The sequence below is a fragment of the Notamacropus eugenii genome, chromosome 7 (assembly GCF_028372415.1).
Source record: "Notamacropus eugenii isolate mMacEug1 chromosome 7, mMacEug1.pri_v2, whole genome shotgun sequence".
Taxonomy (NCBI): Eukaryota; Metazoa; Chordata; class Mammalia; order Diprotodontia; family Macropodidae; genus Notamacropus; species Notamacropus eugenii.
This window is the reverse complement of record NC_092878.1, coordinates 110,444,266-110,457,500: the sequence shown is the minus strand read 5'-3', so window position 1 is coordinate 110,457,500 and position 13,235 is coordinate 110,444,266. Positions and strand designations below refer to the sequence as shown.

The 13,235-nt window shown below is 35.9% G+C and overlaps 1 pseudogene; it reads left to right on the top strand.

Annotated features, from left to right (window-relative positions):
* Positions 1-3,483: 3,483 nt before the first annotated feature.
* On the top strand, positions 3,484-12,423 carry LOC140514738 (eukaryotic initiation factor 4A-I pseudogene; annotated as a pseudogene).
* The last annotated feature ends 812 nt before the right edge of the window (positions 12,424-13,235 follow it).

Sequence of the window (13,235 nt, the reverse complement as noted above, 5' to 3'; positions counted from 1 at the left end):
AAGTCTCTCTTGGACTCCATCCAGGTGTCTCCTGAGATACTGAAGGGAATTTGTTATATGGTATTTGCCCAACAAATAGAATTGTCGGAAGACAGAAATTCATGATGCTGTCTCAAGAGGGTCTTCTTATCACTGTATTATTGTTTGACACTTTGAGTTTAATGGAATATTACTGTAATGTCAGAAATTATGAGTGTGTAAAGTGCAGATAGGCATGGGAAGATTTCCGTGAACCAATATAAAAGACAGCTAGGTGGCACAGTGGATACAGTACCAGGTGTAAAGTCAGGAAGACTCATCTTCCTGAATTCAAATATGGTCCCAGATAGTTACTAGCTATGTGACCCTGGGCAAGGCATTCAAACTCACTTCCTTATCTGTAAAATGAGTTACAAAAGGAAATGACAAAGCACTCCAGTATCTCTGCCAAACAAACCTCAAGTGAGTCATGAAGTATCAGACACAACTGAAAAATTATTGAACAAGAAAACAATATGCAAAATGACAACAACACAAATGGAAGCTACAACAAAAATAAAACCTGAATTGTATGTAGCTACAATGATCAAACTTGGCCCTGAGGAAGAAATGAGACACTTAGTTCAATCCTTCTTTGCAAAAGTGGAGAAATATAGATGCGGCACGTTGTATTTACCCTCAGACTCAGATGATATGACTGTTAGTTTTGACAAAGTAATTTTTTTCTTCCTCTTTTATTATTATTTACAATAAATAGTTCTCTGTATATGGGACAGAAAGAAAGACATTTGGAAACAAATGTAGTGTAGGAACAAAAAGTAAAGCTAAGTTTTAAAAATCCTCTCTTTTAGTTAACAAAAATTAACAGGTGGAGGGAACTATTTCTAAACCATCCTTCCCTATTTGGCCTTGATGCATTTACTAGGAAAGCTGACATCTCAATCACTCAGTCCATGGCCTTAGACTAAATGTGCGGAGATTTTTAAAGGAATTGATAAAGAGGAGTGATGCCAGACAGGAAGTCTGGCTTAAGTGGCTGAAAGAATTCCCCACATCCCTGAGTCATGTATAAAAGCATTATTATCTGGAGTCAAAGATTTACCAAAATTGTAACAAAAATAGTGTTTTATTTAATACCCCTGGAAAGAAACTATCTTGGGGGTGAAGGGACAGTGAGTAGTGAACAGATGCTTTGGCTTCAGTTTGGGGTCTATTTTTTGACCAGAGCAAGACCTTGAAAGTTTTGAAGTCATTTATATTATTTGATTATTACAACAATGTAGGGAGATAGGTACTATTATGATCCCCCTCCTACATAAGAAGTAATTGAGGCCAACAGAGGTCAAGGTACTTGATGAGGGTCAGACAGAAAGTAGGTATCTGAGACAGGATTTGAAAATGGGTCTTCTCAGCTCTAGGCCTGGTTCTTTCATCATAACTAGAATGAAAGGTGTTTTAGTGGCAAAAAAAAAAGTCTAATAAGAATTCCCTGAAATGAATTAGAGGAAAAATATTTTTAAAATGTTTAAAGAACTTAAAATATGAAGTTAAGAAACTATGCTCAAGTTGACAGACTCCCCCACCCCAAATTGCAATTATTCTAAACTCCAGAGTTTTCAAACTGTTATTTTCCAAATGTTTCTACCATATTGTATCATTATACATTGTTTTGGGGTGATTGTTTTCTTTATTTCAATCTCAAACTAAATAATTTGGCTTTGGAGAGCACTGAATGATTGGCCCAAATCTTGACTAATTAAAAACATTTTCTGATAAGAATATATAATTAACTTAAAAAATGAAAACTTCCCAATCAAGATTCTTCCCAAAGCAAAATTTAAAATCAACTTATCAAGTACTCCAAAATGGTTGCTATAATGGTGTGATTATAGGGATTTGAATAGGTATGATGAAGGCTTCTGTGGATGCTTTGGCAAATTTTCAGATGAAAATCATTCAAGATTTTCCTGGCATTCAAAAATGAACAAAGCTACCATAAGTGTTATCATATTGTCCAAGCTGCTTTCATCCCCAGAGAATGAGATAATGATCAGATTCAGGGAAGATGAGAAACATGTGCAAAGCTGTCATCTGTTAGGGACTCTTTCTTGCCCAGATTGTCTGAGGGGGCAAAAAATAATGATGCCCCACCCACGAATCATAGCTCATCTTGTATTGTGGATTTTGAAAGCACGCTTATGCACAGGTCAACAATCTCAGTGTTTTATCAAAGAATATTTCCCTGATGGATTTTGATAATGACCCTATGAAATACATAATTAGGATGATACCTGATCATCAAAAGAAGAAGGAAGATAAAGAAGGCCCAAAATGGATAAAACAAGCCATGCAATTTATCCTTTGTCTCTAACATAGAGTCACATAGATGTTGTAAGACTGTTCTCTGTCCATATAGCAGATAAACATAAAGAAACTGAATATAAGTAGTTCATAGAATGCATGTCACATGGGCAAGTATTGTGGGCTAGACTTGGAATTAGGAAAACAGATTAAAATCCTGCCTCTGATACTTACTAACTCTACATAAATAAGGATAAATCACCTAACTCCTTTGAGATCAATTTTTTCACTTGTATAGTAGAGGTAGTAATTCCTCTCTTACAAGGTTATTCTGAGGCTCTCCCTCTCTCTCTCTCTCTCTCTCTCTCTCTCTCTCTCTCTCTCTCTCTCTCTCTCTCTCTCTCTCTATATATATATATATATATATATATATATATATATATATATATATATATACACACATATGTAAATGTATGTATGTATGTATGTATATATATATATGTGTGTGCATACACACACACATATATATAATGCTTTCCAAAGTTTAAGGCAGTATATAAAGTCAATCATTACTCAATAAAGTTATTTTGTTCAGCATTTTTTGGGTCTTCTGTAGCAAACTGTTGACTCACTTTTCATGATTTTCTTGCATCACTCTGATTTCTCTTCTCAATTTTTCCTCCACCTCTCTTACTTGATTTTCAAAATCCTGTTTGAGTTCTTCCATGCCCTGAGACCATTGCATATTTGTTTTGGAGGTTTTGGATGGAGAAACCTTGACTTTTAGGTATTCCTCTGATGGTATGCATTGTTCTTCCCTATCTAAAAGGATGGAAGAAAATACCCATTCACCAAGAAAGTAGCCTTCTATATTCTTATTTTTTTTTCCCTTTTTTGGGGCATTTTCCCAGAGAGTTACTTGACTTTTGAGTCCTTTGTCAAGAGGAGGGTATACTCTGGAGACCTGTAAGTTCTCAGTTTCTCCAAGGTGGCACAATCGAGGGAGAAGAATAGTCTGTACTCTCATCTGGGAGCAACCACAAGAACTCCTCTGCCCAGGATCTGGAAGTAGGATTCCTTCTCCAGAGCCGCTACCAGCTCCACCACACCAGTGCTCTTCCTCATCCCAGGACTGCCACTCAAGGCTGAGACCCAGATAAGCCACTCAATATCCTTAGGGTCTTTAAACAAAGGGCTCCAAAAATGGATGCTGCCACTGCAGTGGCTGCTGCTAGCAGGGACATACCATGTTCCCCTTTCACCCAGGTGAAAGACCTTTGTCACTGACCTTTGAAGTTGTCTGACTTTTGTGGACTGATAAATCTGAGAACTACTGCTGCTAGCCTGCTCCAGTCCTGTCCCTGCTGCACCATGTGGGCAAAGCTGGGCTGCTCTCTGCTCCATACCCAGTATGATAGACCTTTCCTGTCAGCCTTCCAGGCTGCCTTGGGCTGGAAATCTTTTTCACTCTGTCGTTTTGTAGCTTCTGCAGCTCTAGAATTTGTTTAGAGCCATTTTTACAGGTATTTTATGGGTTATGGGGGGGCGGAGCTTCTACAGGTCTGTCCTTCTACTCCACCATCTTGATTCTGTCTTCCAATAAAGATATTTATAAACAAACATTAAGAGAACTATATGCTTTTGAGTTATTAATATTGTTATCATTAATATTGTTTTTTATTTTGAGCTCTAAAGGTAGAAAGACATTCTTATGATAAAATAGTTTTATATATGTATATGTGTATGTGTGTTTGTATCTTTATGTCTTAATATCATTGTGATTATCCCACAAGCTATGTTGTTTCCTCTATCCATATCATAAATGTTCACTCCTAGTAGCCAAGAATGAAAACCCCAAATGTATACTCTTATTGTCCATAGAGGATACCAGGCTAAGCAGCAAATGATGTTTGAGGAGAAAATTTTAACATTCACATTCATGTAGGTATCTTGAGCTAAATGGGACTGAAAAGTACACAACCACTACCTATTCCAATTTATAATGAGAATGAACTGTGCCATGACAATCCTAGGGCTGTACTAAACTAGGATAATCAGAGTTTTACTTATATAGTACCAATAAGTTCAAGAAGATTGCAACTCTTTGAATATAAATACTACTCACTTCCCCACACCTGATCTCCAGGGACATGCCTGCTCACGTCAATCATAACTTGTATGTGAAGTATTTTTATCACTGTAAGAAATATGACATCACCTCCATGATATCATGGTTCTTTTTAAGAAGGAAAATCAAACAACAACAATATTTGTTGTTCTTTATATATTTTTGTATATATTTTTGTATACTATTGTATACTATTTTGTATACTATTATATATATACTAAAGTATACATATGAAATATATACTTAGTATATATTTTATAAAAAGTAACATAAATGTGAATAAATATACTTTTATGTAATTAAACAAATATGCTCATGTCGACACATAGTCATTACATATTTACATGCATACATATTTAATTGCATATTTATAGCATATATGTTTATGTTTGTGATATATTTCAGTGACCCTAAATAACAGGCATGGAGAAGTGAGCAATATGCCTGATTTTTACAATAACAGAAGGAAAAGTAAACTGAAATAAAAACATTTGATCAAGATAACTTAAATCAATAATCCAAAAAAAGTGTGCTCCATTGTCAAGATAGCTAAGTGCTGGCAATACAAAGAAATCAAAAACAGCCCCAGGCCCAAAAAGACTTATATTCTAAGGAGGAATGTAATATGCACAAAAATAAGTACATACAAGAAACATAAAATGGAAAGTAACCTTAGAGGGTAAGCAATTAGCAGTTGGAGACTTAGAAAGGGTCCCTAAAGAGATGGTACTTGAGTTGAGTATGGAAAGAAGCCAGATAGAGATGAAAAGGGAAGATATTTCATACATGGAGGACAGCAAGTACAAAGATATGGAGATGAAAGGTAGACTTTTGCATAAGAGGAACAATAAGGAGGCCAGGATGCCTGGATTATAGATGGGAGGAGAAATGTAAATTTTTCCAGAAAAGCCCAGCTGTGAAAAGACTAAAATCTAATAAATCATATATATAAGGACACCATTAATTATACAAGATGCAGGAAAAAGGCAAGGTTTTTAAGTATTTGAAATAATAGAATCCTGACTAGTGATAGTAGATTTTTAAAAAGTGAATTCAGAACTACATGTAAATTATTATAAATGAAATCTCTACATAAATCTGGGTTTAGGGAGGAATTAGTAATGTTTCAGTTAGAATCACCTTTATTCCAAAACTTCAGTAACTCAAAATCTATTCATAATCATGGAAGAAAAGATTCCAATAGAAATATATTCATATTTTTTACAAAATTCATATGTGAATTCCAAAGGACTATAGTCACTGACACAAATTACCTGATTGGGATTTGGTACAAACATACTATTCATTTAATAAAGTAAAATCATCAACATAAAGAAAGAATGATAAAAAGATGGAAAATGAGAAACATCTAAATTGTGGAAAGAAGATGAAATATCTATTAAATGAATAAAAAGAATTAACAGAAGCATACAAATGTGTCTGCTTGCATTAACATATCTACAACACATGGTGAACTTAAAAGGAACACTGGGAAACTATGGCAAATATGTTAGTTAAATCTTTAAAAAGACACATATGCATACATATACATCTGTGCACATATATGCATCTATGTATATATAGAAATATGTGTGAATGTGTGTGTGTAGCTATTGTACTTTTTAAGTTAATTCCTAGTCCATAGTCAGTAAATGGTCAGAGAATATAAACCAAAATTTCTCAATAGCAGACATAGGAATGTAGTCATCAATTAAAGAGTTCTCAACTGCATTTGGAATCATGGAAATTTAAAGTAAAATGGCTGCGTGGTAAAACTTAATACTTGTCTGACTGGCAGACAATTGAAATTAGTGAAACAATGCTAATGGAATTTGTAGGGAAATACATATATTCATTAATTGCTGTTGAAATTGTAACATTTTTAAAGAGATTGATCTGCTTGTGAAAGTTAAGAAAAACTAAGCATATCATTTTATTCAAAAGTTCCATTTTGGGAGATGTATCCTGAAAGTGTTATCAGAAAACAAACCCAAACAAAAGTTGTCTGTTCAAAGATTTTCGGGAAAACATTATTTTTCTTTGAAAAAAATAAATAAATAGGAAGGAACCTAAACATTTAATCACAACAAATGTCTAGACATAGACTATAGTAATTTGATAGAATGGGATGCAATCAAGACTGATCAATATAAGGAAAATAAAGAATTATGGGTAAAAAGTGTGAAATGATGTAACATTACAAAAATGAGAAAATATAAGACATAATAAATTTACTATAAGAAAAAAGCATGAATGAGATCAGATACCTTATATAGACTTGAAAAATTGAAACCATTTTTGTATTAAGTAAAATTAATTTAATTTATTGTAAAAAGGTGTGAAGCAATTTAATTTGTTTTATTGAACTTTAATAATAAATATATTGTTCAAAAGAAAGCAAATATTTAAGCCCCTGCGGATATGAACAAATCATACAGAATCAGATAGAGCCTTTTCTTGCTCCCCACCCACCCCCTTTCTTTTACCTAATAGGAAATACTCTAAGTTAACACTAACATCCAGTTGCCAAAATGGACAGATATCTGAAGTCAGAGAATTTGGGTTCAAAACCTACTTTAGACGTTATCTATCGGCTTAATCTTGTACAAGTTATTTACCTTTCTGGGACATCTTACTCTTCTGCAAAAATGGGAAGGTTGGACTTAATAACCTTTAAGTGTTTTTTAATTTTTTTTACATTTCTAGATCTGGAATGCTAGAAACAATTTCAATATTTAGTATTTTCCATCAATTCTACTATCTGGCCAAGGAATTACTCATGCAATCCAGAATTTCTGCAAAATATAAGACAAGCTTTAGATTCTTTTAAGACTAGGAGTCAGGCATTATCAGTGAAACGAAAGAAAGGATGAAAACAATTCTCTTTAGATGGCAAACTCATATTCCACGGAAGAACTAACACTGCCAAAAATCCTCTCGGGAAGCAACATTTCTTTTCCATGGTAGAAAATAAAGCATTTACCTAGTCCTAAAGCCCATAACTTCAAGGGTTTACATAACCACATTTTTTTTTTGTTATTTTTTGTTATCTCCACCAAATAGCTGCCTACATATTGTGCCCACATAAAGAGGGCTTAAACTGCCATGCATAAAGTTGATCTTTGCTAATCTCCTCAGAAAGAAGTGGATCCAAATGCTGAACAGAACAAATTTAAAATTATCGCTAATGACTGTGACTGCCATTGTTATTGCTGATTGTGAGCTTAATTCATATTAGGTCTTTTCTTAGTGTGAGATTTAATTTTCCTTTAGATAGCTAGCTATTCCTCACATCAGTACTTATAAACTGCCTTTTTAGAAGGCAGCTGCATACTATGATAGGGACATATCCCAGGAGGAAGAGGGAAAGTTAGTCACTTATCTGCAGCTCATCAATACTCAGTCACCATGGACACTGCTGTCAACATGACTAAAATTGATAAGCTCTCTCTGTTCTATGCATTGAGTTATGGGGTACACTCACTAATCACTCTCAGCCAAGTAAGGAGGGACATGAGAACTATGTCAAAGGAAAAGGCAAAGAACACCAAATGTGTTTAGGAGTTCTATTATTACTTAATATTATTGCCTGATGCGGGAGAAAGAATTGAATTGGAGGCACTGGATATGGAAGAATCAGGTTGAAATTCCAAGTTTGCTGCTTACTAGATTTGTGAACTAGTTCTTTCCCTTCTCTGGACTTCAGTTTTCTTATCTGTGGAATCAGATGCTTGGACTAGATTAACAGTAGGAAAAGACTGAAAACTGAATGTCACCTTAGAAATCATCAAGGCCCAGAGAGGCCATGTGATTTCCTCAGTAAAGTATAGGAGTTATATCAGACAATTAGAATCATTCAACTAATATTTAATAAAAGCATGCTGTCTGCCAGGCATTGTGCTGCACTGGGGTTGCAAGGAGAGTCCTTGCTCTTAGGGAACTCCAGGGATAATAAGAAGCAAAGGATTATAGTTGTAGAACTGGAAAAGACCTTAGAAATTATCTAGTCCACCTCCTCATTTTACATATATGGAAACTGAGATCCAGAGAGTTTAAGTAGATTGGGATACCTTGAGAGGTATGTGTTCCTGCTTCTTGGAGGTTGGTAGTTAGAGGCTGGAACAAACAATTCCCAGGAATGGTTTTGGTCTAATTTCCTTCAGTGTTCTAGTTGGACTAACTAACCAATGAGTTCCCTTCCAATTCTCAAATCCTATGACCCTGACATTACACAGCTAGGGAGTAACAAAGGTGGGATTCAAACCCAGGTTTTCTAATTCTGATCTTCTTCTTTCTATGAGAACATTAAGGGATATGAAACTAATTAAAGTTAATACATCATTTTCTATGATAAATGCTAAACTTTCTATCTGAGGTAACTAATCAAGCCAAGAACCATATATTAAGGATCTACATGTGCCAGAAAAGTCCTTGGTCATAAAGAGCCTATTTGCTAATAACTTAACTAGACTTTTGATGACCCATCACAGAGACTACTGGAAGTAACTACCAATCTCACTTAATAAGAACTCTAATTCCTCCTTCCTCAAACCATTATTAACAGTAAATGCAATGACTCACTTCTTCTTGAGCTGGTAGATGAGACAACAGGTGCAGGGGGTCAGAGATAGTTTCTTCGGGTATTCTTGTAGAGCTGAGGTTATGGCACAGTGACTGGGGATGGGGGGAGCAATTATACAGCTGATCATCAAGGCAAAAACTCTGACAATTTTAAGTTAGATAGAGATGAATCAATAAGTCAATCAATCACCAGGCATTCATTAGGGCCCTAATATTTTACAGACTCTTTTGATTCATCAACTCCCTTAGATTCAATTTTCATCTCTATGCTAATGATTTTCAAATCTACCTATTCAGTCCTAACCTCTCTCTTCATCTACTGTTCTGCATCTCCAATTACTTGTTGGAAGTCTCAAATTAGATGATCCATAGACATCTTAAGCTCAACAAGTCTGAAACTTGTCCTTTCCATAGTTTTTCCCCTTCCAAACTTCTCTATTATCATAGAAGATACTCCTTCCTACCACCCATGCAGACTCATAACCTAGATGTTATTCTCTACTTTTTACTCTCTTTCACACATGCATACATGTATACACACAATACATACACATCTCTTATTCAATTTATTGCCAAATTCTATTGATATTAATTACCTTTGTATCTTGTATATACCTCCTTCCCTCCTCTTGTATATAACTCCTTCTTTCCTCTGACACTGGTACTATTATACTGCAGTCCTTTTGTCCTAGACTATTTTATTAACCTATAGTTGGCCTCCATACCATTCTCTCCACTTTCCAGTCGACTCAGCTGATATTCCTAAACTGTAAGTCTGACCAGGGCAATTGTCCCTCCTCCCACCTTTCTACCAACTCCAGTGGCCCCGTGATCAGTATAAAACTATCTATTTGGCATTGAAATCCCTTTGCAATCTGGACCCTTTCTACTTTTCCAGTCTTTTTACATCTTGCTTATTTCCATGTAGTCTGCAAATCTGTGACACGGCCTCCTTGCTGTTCCTTACACAAGGCATTCCACCTCCCAAATCCAGACTTTTTTTTTTTTATTGGTTGCCTCCCATGCCTGTAATTCTCTCCCTCTTTATCTCTGCTCAACTGACTTCCTTCAGTTTTCAACTAAAATCACACCTTCTACAAGAAGCCTTTTCAAATCCCCCTTAATACTAGTGCTGCTAATTCCTTCTGCTGAATAACTCCGAAGTGTATTATTTATAACATTTTTATACATAGTCATTTGCATGTCTTCTCCATCCCCATTAAAACATGAGCTTCTTGAGAACAGAAACTGTCTTTTGCCTTTGTCTGTGTCTTCAGGTCTTAGCACAAGGTCTAACACAGAGCAGATGCTTATTAAATGCCTAATGACTGACGGCTAGGTGCTAGGAACACACACACACACACACACACACACACACACACACACACAAACAATAAGCAAATAGCCTCTGCTTTCAAAAAGCTTTTATTCTATTAGGGAGATGAGCCGAAGTCATTTCTATGTCAAGATTTTTCAGAGAAATCACTTATAGGAAGAAGTATCTTTCCATATAAGGAATAGATTTAAAAAAAAGTCTTATTTGAGCCAAGATTTGAATGTGGTTAATAAAGTCATAATAAAAACCCAATTTGAACATATAACACAGATGATAATAATAGTAGCTATCACTTATGTAGGTCTTTTAAGTTTGCCAAGGGACTTACAAACATTATCTCTTTTTATTCTCACAACAACCCTGAAAGGTAAATGTTATTATCCCCATTTTACAGATGAGGAAACTGAAGCTGAGAGAGGAAAATTTAAGGGATCCAGGGTCACACAGCTATTTAAGTTCCTGAGGCTGGATATGAACTCAGGACTTCCTGATTCTAGGTATAGCACTTTCCCACCTGTACTTCCTAGCTACCCATTTCAACTATGATACTTTAATATTTAGATGTCCTTAAAGGAAGATTGTCAAGGATTTTTTTTTCCTATTGACTTCAAAGTACTTGCTAGTTATTTGAGAAGGGAGCTATTTTCTCTAGTTTCTATGACACATTTCCCAATTCTGCCCACTCATAAGATGATAGATTTGGAGCTTAATCTGCTCCAAGTCCCTCATTTTATAGAGAAAGAAACTGAACAATGGACAAAGAAGCAGCAGAAAATAAATGGCAGAACCTGATTTTAAAGGTCTTCTGATTCCTTGTGTTATGTATCGTGGGAAATACATGAAGGTGATAAAGGAACTGAAACTGACTGGTTTCACTTGGTCATCATGGGCCAATCCATGATTAAGCATTTATTAGTTACCTATTATGTGGCAGGCACTGTGCTAATCCCTGGGGATGCAAAGAAGAACAAAAGACTGTCCCTGCCTCAAGGAGCTCAGCATCTTGATAACATCTCAACTATGAATCACACATATAATAAAGGAGGCTACTTCCAGACTTCCCAGAATCATATCTGTGAGTCACGATTCCTGATCCAAAGATAATTGTAGACCCTGATGGTGTCACTGAGAGTAACTGGAATGAGATTGTAGATAGCTTTGATGATATTAACCTCTCAGAATCGTCTCTTCATGGCCTATGTGCCTACAGTTTTAAGAAGCAAATTCAGTAACATGAAATTCTTTCTTATGTCAAGGGTTTTCATATGATTGTTCGAGTCCAGTCTGGGACCAGACAGACTGCTATCTTTGCCACTTTCATTTTTCAACAGATTGAACTGGACTTAAAAGCCACAAAGGCCTTAGTTTAGATACTCACTAGAGAACTAGCTCAACAGAGACAAAAGGTAGCAATGGCAATGGGAGACTCCATAGGTGCCTCATCCCGCCTACCCTGGAGAAACAAATATTCAGGATAAGATTTAGAAGCTGCAGATGGATGATCCCCACATCATTGTGGACACTCCAGGCAAGTGATACCTATCTCCTAAATACATCAAAATGTTCTTGATGAAGCAGATGAAATAATGAGTTGCAATTTTAAGGACCAGATCTATGACATATTCCAGAACTCAGTGCCAATACTCAGGTAGTACTCCTGTCAGTCACGTCCATTCAGATGTGCTGGAAATGATCAAATCACATCAGCATTCTAGTTAAGAAGGAAAAGTTGACATTGGAAGGCATTTGTCATTTTTACATAAATGTGGAATGAGAGTAGTGTAAGCTAGATACCTAGTATTATCTATCTGAAACACTATTTCCCAAACTATTATCTTCATCATTACCTGACAAAAATTGGGTTGGCTCACTGAGAAAATATATGCCTGTAACCTTGGTGTCTCTGCAATGGAAACATGGACCAAAAAGAATGAGATTTAAACATGAGGGAATTTTCAGTTGGTTGCTCATTACCACTGACTCACCTATTGGCTAAAGGCATTGATGTTCAGCAAGTATCTATGGTTAATTGTGATTTTTCCACCAAATGGGAAAATTATATTCATAAAAATGACCATAGTGGGCACTGTGGTCCTAAGAGTGTGGCCATCAACATGGTGATAGAGGAAAACAAGAGAATCCTTTGAGACATTGAAACCTTATATAAAAATTCCATTGAGAAGATGTTTTTCAGTGTGATTGGCTTCATCTGAGGGGCTTTCCCACCTGATTCCACACAGGGCTCTGCTCTCTGGGATGGGGGAATAAGAAGCTGGTGGGGGGAGGCAGGGAGGAGGGGACAGGGGATGGACACCATTGTCAGTTTTTTCTTTTTTCTTTGACTTTGAAAATGTTAATTTTTGAGGCAAAAGAAGCTGTGAACATTTAGACACCTTTTCTTCAGGATAGGTTTATGCCCTTGTGTCCCCTTCCTTTACTCTGAAACACTAATCCAACCCTTGATTGTTTACAGTTAGTTGGTCTCCCATTCCCAGCAGCCAAATACCTCTATCGCAAAAGGTAGTTGAGAAGTATACTGTATAAAATTTGGGGGACCCACTCCCCATCAGCCTGAAATGGCTCAGTGGATTGACTTCCATTCTTCACTCCCCAGGTAAAGACAGCAGGGGAGAGAAAGCAGTCATTTTTTTTCCATTACGTATGGTATTCATTGGTTCAAGAAAAGTAACCACAAAATTCTGAATAAAATTACTTGGAAACTGAAAAATAAGGAGACTATTTCCAAAAATGACACTGTGTCCTCTACCTTCCGTGGAATATAACATTACATCATTTTCTAGCAAACCAAGTAAAATGGATAAGAATACCAATGAACAGGAGACTTTAGTTCCAAGATGGAAAATAACTATTCTAAAATTATAGAGACAATTTCCTTGCTATTTATTTAGT